The sequence below is a fragment of the Apium graveolens genome, chromosome 2 (genome assembly GCF_009905375.1).
Source record: "Apium graveolens cultivar Ventura chromosome 2, ASM990537v1, whole genome shotgun sequence".
NCBI lineage: Eukaryota > Viridiplantae > Streptophyta > Magnoliopsida > Apiales > Apiaceae > Apium > Apium graveolens.
Window position 1 is genome coordinate 284,952,482 of NC_133648.1, and position 8,213 is coordinate 284,960,694.

The window sequence follows — 8,213 nt, forward strand, 5'->3', positions numbered from 1 at the left end:
TGCTTTTCGCAGAGTTTTGTTTGGGTTATGTGGCGCCCCGGCCACTTTTCAGAGATGTATGATGGCTATATTCTCTGACATGATTGGAAATAACGTCGAAGTGTTCATGGACGACTTCTCCGTCTTTGGACATTCATATGATGAATATTTGAATAATCTGCGCGCCGTACTCAAAAGATGCGTGGAAACTAATTTGGTGCTCAATTGGGAGAAATATCATTTTATGGTGCGTAAAGGCATTATCCTTGGGCATAAGGTCTCTAACAAGGGTCTGGAGGTGGACAAGGCCAAGGTGGGAGTCATTGAAAATCTTCCCCCATCTAATTCTGTGAAAGGAATCCGTAGTTTTCTTGGTCATGCGGGTTTTTATCGGCGATTCATCAAGGACTTTTCAAAGATATCTAAGCCGTTGTGCAATTTGCTTGAGAAAGATGTGCTTTTCAAATTTGATGATGAATGTTTGGCAGCATTCGAGACTCTCAAGAAGAGTTTGATCACTGCACCAGTTATTACAGCACCAGATTGGACAGAACCGTTTGAGATGATGTGTGATGCGAGTGATTATGCGGTAGGTCCAGTTCTGGGACAGCGCAAGAAAAACCTCTTCCATGTGGTCTACTATGCGAGTAAGACTTTAAATGGTGCCCAATTGAACTACGTCACTACTGAGAAGGAGCTTTTGGCTATAGTCTTTGGTTTTGAGAAATTTCGATCTTATCTACTTGGTACGAAAGTAACAGTATTCACTGATCATGCGGCTATTCGCTATCTGGTTTCCAAGAAGGATTCGAAGCCAAGACTCATTCGTTGGGTGCTTTTACTTCAAGAATTTGAGTTAGAGATCAAAGATAGAAAAGGTACTGAGAATCAAGTAGCTGACCATCTCTCTAGGTTGGAGAATCCCGATTCTACTTCACAAGATAGGACGTTAATCAATGAATCTTTTCCGGATGAGCAGTTGTTTGCAATTCAGGAGGAAGAACCATGGTTTGCAGATATTGTAAACTATCTCATCAGCAATATAATGCCTCCTAATTTGACATCCGCTCAAAAGAAGAAGTTTCTGCACGAGGTGAAGTGGTATATGTGGGATGAACCATATTTGTTTAGATAGGGAGCTGACCAGATCATCAGGAGATGTATCCCGTTCTGTGAGACGGAGGGGATATTACGAGACTGCCATTCCACGGTTTATGGTGGACACTATGGTGGTGAGAAGACGGCAGCTCGTATTCTGCAAGCAGGTTTTTTTTGGCCTACTTTGTTCAAGGATGCTCATCAGTTTGTTTTAAGGTGTGATCATTGCCAAAGAGTGGGAAATTTGTCAAGGAAGGATGAGATGCCATTAAATGTGATGCTTGAAGTCGAGGTCTTTGATGTGTGGGGAATCGATTTCATGGGGCCTTTTATCTCATCTTACAATAATCAGTACATCTTGCTGGCAGTCGATTATGTCTCAAAATGGGTCGAAGTTAAAGCTTTACCGACAAATGATGCAAAGGCAGTGCTAAATTTTCTTCATAAGCAAATTTTCACAAGGTTTGGAACACCTCGGGTAATCATAAGTGATGAAGGATCGCATTTCTGCAACCGTAAGTTCACTTCTATGATGCAGCGTTATAATGTGAATCATCGAGTAGCTACTTCCTATCATCCGCAAATAAATGGTCAAGCGGAAGTGTCTAATAGAGAGATAAAGCGCATTCTAGAGAAGGTTGTTTGTCCATCAAGGAAGGATTGGTCTTTAAAGCTCGATGAAGCTGTTTGGGCTTACAGAACAGCATACAAAACTCCACTTGGGATGTCACTGTTTCAGTTAGTGTACGGTAAGGGATGTCATCTACCTGCGGAGCTTGAGCATAAGGCCTACTGGGCTTTGAAGAAGTTGAACCTGGATTTAGATGCAGCTGGTAAGAAAAGAATGCTTTAGCTTAATGAACTTGATGAATTTCAACTTCAAGCGTACGAGAACAACAAAATGTATAAGGAAAAGGTGAAGAGGTGGCACGATAGGAAGCTACATCCTAAGTTATTTGTGCCAGGGAAACAAGTTCTCTTATTCAACTCTCGGCTCCGACTTTTTCCTGGAAAGTTGAAATCAAGGTGGTCTGGACCTTTTATTGTCAAAACTGTGTTTCCACATGGAGCGGTGGAAATTTTTGAGAATGATCCGGACCAAGCATTCAAGGTTAACGGTCAGCGGTTGAAGCACTACTATGGGGACATGGCAAACCGAGAAGTGGTTAGTGCCATTTTGTTGACTACTTGAGAAGGGTACGAAACGTCAAGCTAATGACGAAAAAGAAGCGCTGCGTGGGAGGCAACCCATGAATTGTTGTTACAGGAACCTTTAGAAGTTAATAACCTATCCAAAAACACAAAAAAATCAGAAAACAGGGGCTGAAAAAAAAAATTCCAGTGACCCCCTGAGCGCCCGCTCAGCATTGCTGAGCGACCGCTCAGCAAGCTGAGCGCCCGCTCAGCTTTGCTGAGCGACCGCTCAGGGGTCGAGTACCAGAATTTTTTTTTTTTTACAGTTCAGAAAAAAAAAACAAAAAAACACAAAAACAGTTTTAGCCCATAAAACCCACAATTTGTTCCCACTACCCATCATTTTAACCCTTAATTCCCAAACCCTAATCTAATCCACACCCTATATATACATACACCTATCGTACATATCTCCCACAAAACTTCCTACACTTAAACTCTCTCACAAACATCAAAAATCAGTTCTTACACACTTTTATTCACGAATCAATGGCACCCAAGAGAGCACGCACTATTGACAGCAGCAGCACAGTTCCTACTGCTGATTCATCAAGGGGTACTGCTGCAAGGCCTCGGTTAACTGACAGAGCCGCGGAGGAGGAGTACACTAGGCTGTTGGGGAAGCCGATTCTGAAGGGGAGGGGGTTTTTACCATCGGGGAGGGATGGTGAGTTGCTACCCATGATTGCAGAGAAGGGGTGGATAGCTTTTTGTGAGTCACCCGAAGCGGTACCGATGAGCATTGTTCGCGAGTTCTACGCGAACGTGAAGGCAGAAAAGAATGGGTTTTCTGTGGTCCGAGGGCTGACGGTTGATTATCATCCTGCGGTGATTCGCCGTGTGATTGGACAGCGAGAGAGGAAGCCCGAGGAGGAGAACTGGAATGAAAAGACTGCTGAGGATTTTGACTTGGATTTGATTTGTGCGACTCTCTGTCGACCGGGCACAGTTTGGACCTTCAGGACCGGCACTAATGAGTATCGTCACTTTCCGGCGATCGCCATGAACAGGTATGCCCGTGCATGGAATGCATTTATTTGTGCTAATATTTTGCCTTCTTCGCATGCACACGAGGTCACAGTTGAGATAGCACAGTTGTTGTGGGGAATTCTGAATGAGGAGTACTATGTGGACCTTGGTGAGTTTATCTACCAAGGAATTCTGAAGTTTTTGAGGGGAGCGAAGCATATGAACATCCCTTATGCATCCACGGTTACGAAGCTATGCCAAGCAGTGGGAGTGAACTGGCCGGCTCATGAGCAGTTGCAGTTGCCGGCAGCTCCGATTGATTCTGGCACTCTGAATGGGATGCAGGAGTGGACCGGTGGTGAGCCTGAGGAGCATGGGCTGGGTTATCATCTTCCAGGAGGGCGTCCAGCACGAGGTGCTACTATGGCTAGGCCAGGGCGTGATGAGGCTGGTTCTTCGAGAGCTCAGGAGGGTGCTGGGATGGTTGATGCCCAGTATAGGAGGCTTTCACGGCGGATGGATGCCATGTATGAGACGCAGAGCAGGTTTGCTCAGGAGCTCACCCTTGCGTTAGGGACTGCTTTTCGGGGCCTTGGAGCTGATATCCAGTGGCCAGTTTTTGGTGAGGACTCTGCATATCCGCCGTCTGATACTCCACCCACTGAGGGTGATGATGATGATGACTCCGAGTAGGTATACCATGTGTTCCTTTCTACTACTTTCACTGAGGACAGTGAAGATTTTAAGTTTGGGGGTGGTAGTTAAGGAATATTGTGTGTGTGTCATATAGTTGCATATTCATGATAGTTTAGTTCATATAGTTGCATAATTTATGCCATATAGTTTTTTGTTATGAATGTCATGTAGCTCATGCATTTACCATGATCCCTTTTGCAATGATTTATCGACAGAATTGTGATATTGATGCGAGTGTAGTGATAGCATTAAAGTGATATTAAGTCGTGTAGGTTGATATGCATGCTAGAAACAATTGTAAGTCCACTAAGTCTTAGAGAATGCGTAAGGGCTAGATTGTTGTTATGATTTGGTTGTTTTCAAGGTCAATCTACTTATTATGCTTAGAATTCGATTATAGGTTCTTAGTGATAAAGGCATGAAAAAGAAAAAGATTTTGGAGAAAAAAAAATATGGAAGTTGTTGCTAGTTGTGGCTAGGCGTCAAATGGCTAGTAGCCAGCTCGCATATGGTGCGAGTAGTCTAGGGTTGAGCAAGATGGAGCGAAACGCACTTGCTCAGAAGTAAAAAAAAAAAATAGTTTATGCATAATTGATCAAGAGTGGGCACTTTGGTATTCGAGTTAGTAAGTTCTTAGGGGACTTTGTGCCTAGTGACCTAAGGCTTTTAGAGTCTGGGATCCGCTAACCTAACGCTCGTTACATGGATACCATTGTATAAGTCTTTTGTGGACCTCACTCATTGCACGGTCAAATAAGCATTTGAGTTGTGAATAAAAAGCACGATTCCGTAATAAGCTCCAGAGTTCTTGTAGTGTTGTATATCACTTTGTGCCTAGAATTTTTTATTCTTTGTATAATTATTGGATTGCCTTGAGGATAGTCTAGTCATAATAATTGGTCTAGTTCCGAAGCATATTTGTTAAGCATTTGCACACACCACGTTTCTGGTTGTATGTCCGTTTGCATGAGTTTATTGATCTTAGTTCTCTAACTGCATTCGTTGAGATGTTGCAATTTGGTTGGTCAATCGTAGTAAGGGGGATCGCTGCATTTTCATATAGATTGCATTCATGCATGTTTTTATTTGTTTTTGAGTCGTGACGCTTAAGGACAAGCATCGATTTAAGTTTGGGGGTGTGATAAGTGGCATTTTATACCACTTAGAACGTCTTAAAATGGCTTAAATTGGTGTCTTGAAATCAAGTATTTTGTGTATTTGATGCGTTTTTCTAGTGTTTATGCATTTCAGGGTATTAGTTGCATTTCGGGGGAGGAATCATCAAGAATAAGCCTTGGCATGTGTTCACCATTGCGAGAGGAAAGAAACGGACAGATTACGGCGAAGAAACGGAGCAAAATCAGATTTTTTCCAGTAGAGGTCTGAGCGACCGCTCAGCATTGCTGAGCGGCCGCGTAGCAAGCTGAGCGCCCGCTCAGCTATGCTGAGCGGCCGCGCAGGGTCGGGAAAAAAGATATAATATTTCTGGACTTCTACTTCTGTTTGGTTTCCACTTCTATGTAATCTGAGTTTTATGGGACTATTATATAAGTAGATTTGAGACGTTTTTACAAGTGTGGATTGAATAAGATTGTGTTTTTACACAAGGAGCGAAGGAGATAAGGAAGAAGACCGATTTAGCACACCGCAATGAAGAGGAAGCATATCTTCTTGTGATTCTTATTTCGTTGTAACGTTGGATGCTAGTTTTCTTGCTTTGAACTTATTTACTCTTGTGACGTACTCTGTTTTAATATAATTAGTTTAGTTATTATTTTCTTGTGTTTGTTTATCATGATTTCATATGAACCCATGATGACGATAAGTGCTATTATGGGCTAATCGTGATCATGGGGTTGCAACGGATTTATTATGGAATTCTTTAGTTTATTGTTTAATACTTTAGTGTGTGATGATTATATGATATCTAGTATTGGTTGTGCGTATTCGTCTTATGTGCGTCGCGAATATATAAGATAGGGTGTTAATCTCTTGTGAAGCGATGGTGGATCTTGAGATTTAGAACTTGCCATGCTAGCATAGGTTCATGTACGTTGTGCATGATTAGTGGGCAACTCTAACAGTTTTATTTGCCCTATGTAATCAAAAGGAATAACTTGTGCTTAAATCGTTGTGTTGTCAATTTCTGTAGATATATAGGAACTCAACATAATTGATGACTATTCAACTTCTATCTTAATTGTGGATACTTGGTAGAATGGTAGTAGTACAATGAAAGTTGGCTTTTATCAGTTTCGTGTTATTCGATTAATATCATCAATATCACATGCTAAAGGTAATAACAATGGCTATTGAAGGAAGTAATAATGAAGTTGTGATCTCATGAGTGTTTTATTATTGATAAATTGAAGTGTTAGTTAAGTGATTAATTAAGTAGTTAATTATAGTTAATATTTAATCAACAATTTTAAGTGTTAGTATCTTAACATTGAGAAGTAATCATACATTGGTGAGTGAGTTTAATTAGACAATAATTTAGTCTGAGTCTCTGTGGGAACGAACTAGAAAGTATTCTATATTACTTGCGAACGCGTATACTTGCGTGAATATTAGTGCGTGATTTCGCCCTAACAGGAAGACCGGCTCAAATCTGCAAGAAAAATGAAGAATTTAATTTCTGGCAGAAACCCAGCGCGCCCGCGTTGATCAAGCGCGCGGCCGCACCCGAAGTTCAGAAAGCCAGCGCGCCCACGCTGATCAACCCAGAGACATATCAAGGAGAGCCATAAGAAGACCGTGTTAGAACGATTTAACGAAGTCGAAGAAGATCTTATTTTTACTTGTGAATCTTTGTTCTAAGTTGTAACTTGGATGCTAGTTTTCTTATTTGTGAACCTTAATCTGGTTTTGTACTTGGTTTTATTTATTCGTTATAAAGACTACGTTTATTATACCATGTTTTTATCGGAACCCACGTTGATGATGAGTCCGATTATGGGCTAATCGTTATCGTGGGGTTCTAGTGGATTTATTTATGGATTTATTTAGTTAAATTGTTTTGATGCCTTAGTGTGTGGTGATTGTATGATAACCTAGTATTGGTTGTGCGTATTCGTCTTATGAGCATCGCGAACAAGATAGTGTGTTAATTCTTAATGAAGTGAAAGTGAATTTAAGGATTTAGAACTTGCCATGCTAGCATAGGTTCATGTATTTGTTATGCATGATTCGTGGGTAATTTCAACCATCTTACTTGCCCTATATAATCAAGATAGATAACTTGTGCTTAAACCGTTATGTTGTCAAATTCTATAGATATTTAGGGTCTCAATATAATTGGTGTTTATTCTGCTTCTATCTCTTTTGTTAATGTCTAGTAGTATGGTATTCGTGCAACGAAAGTTGGCGTTTATCAGTTTCGTGTTATCTGATTAGTGTCATCACCATTGCATGCTAAGGTTGAGAATAATAAGGCTATTGAATGAAGTATTTAATGAAGTTAGAATCCCATGTTTGTCATATATATTAATTCAGTCAATTTTATTCTTTTAGTTATAATTGTTAGTTTAATTCTTAGTTATAAACAACCTCAATTCGTTATTGTCTTATCATTGAATAATAATCATACATTGTTGTTTAAGTGCGTGAATTAATTAGTTAACCAAAGCCAGTCTCTGTAGGAATGAACCAGAAAAGATTGTATACTACTTGCGAACTCATATACTTGCGTGTATTATTAGCGCGTGTTTAGCGACTAACATCGATCACTGGGTAGTGTGATACATAGAACTTAGAACTAGTTTGTGCATGTTCCGGAACACATCGATACATTGTCAAGCTTCGGTTTTACTTGACGAGGGACGTAAACTAGCCACCAGTCAACTAAGAATAAGAACACGGTCACTTGGGAAGTGTGTCATATAGTATAAGATGTCGGTCACTGGCAAAATGTGGCATAAGGTGTGATTTAGGACTGTGGGACAAAGGATAAGAATTTGTTATTAAGATTTATTGATTGATTAAGAATTTTGATGATGTGGATTATAAAATATGTTGTGTATATTATTTTGATAATTGTTGTAGGATATATCGTGTGATGCTAATTGTTATCGAATATTTGTATGATTCTATGTGATCTGTGAATGTGTTATATGTATAAAGTGTGTTTTCGAAAAATTAAAAATACTATTTTGAGTCGTTGGACGGTAGTTGCTTGCTGGGCTTCGCGGCTCATTCTTTCAGTATTTCAGGTTTTGTTTAAGAGTTCGAGTTGGATAGCATTCAAGTTCGAGGACTTAGTATTGGAGTAGATTGAC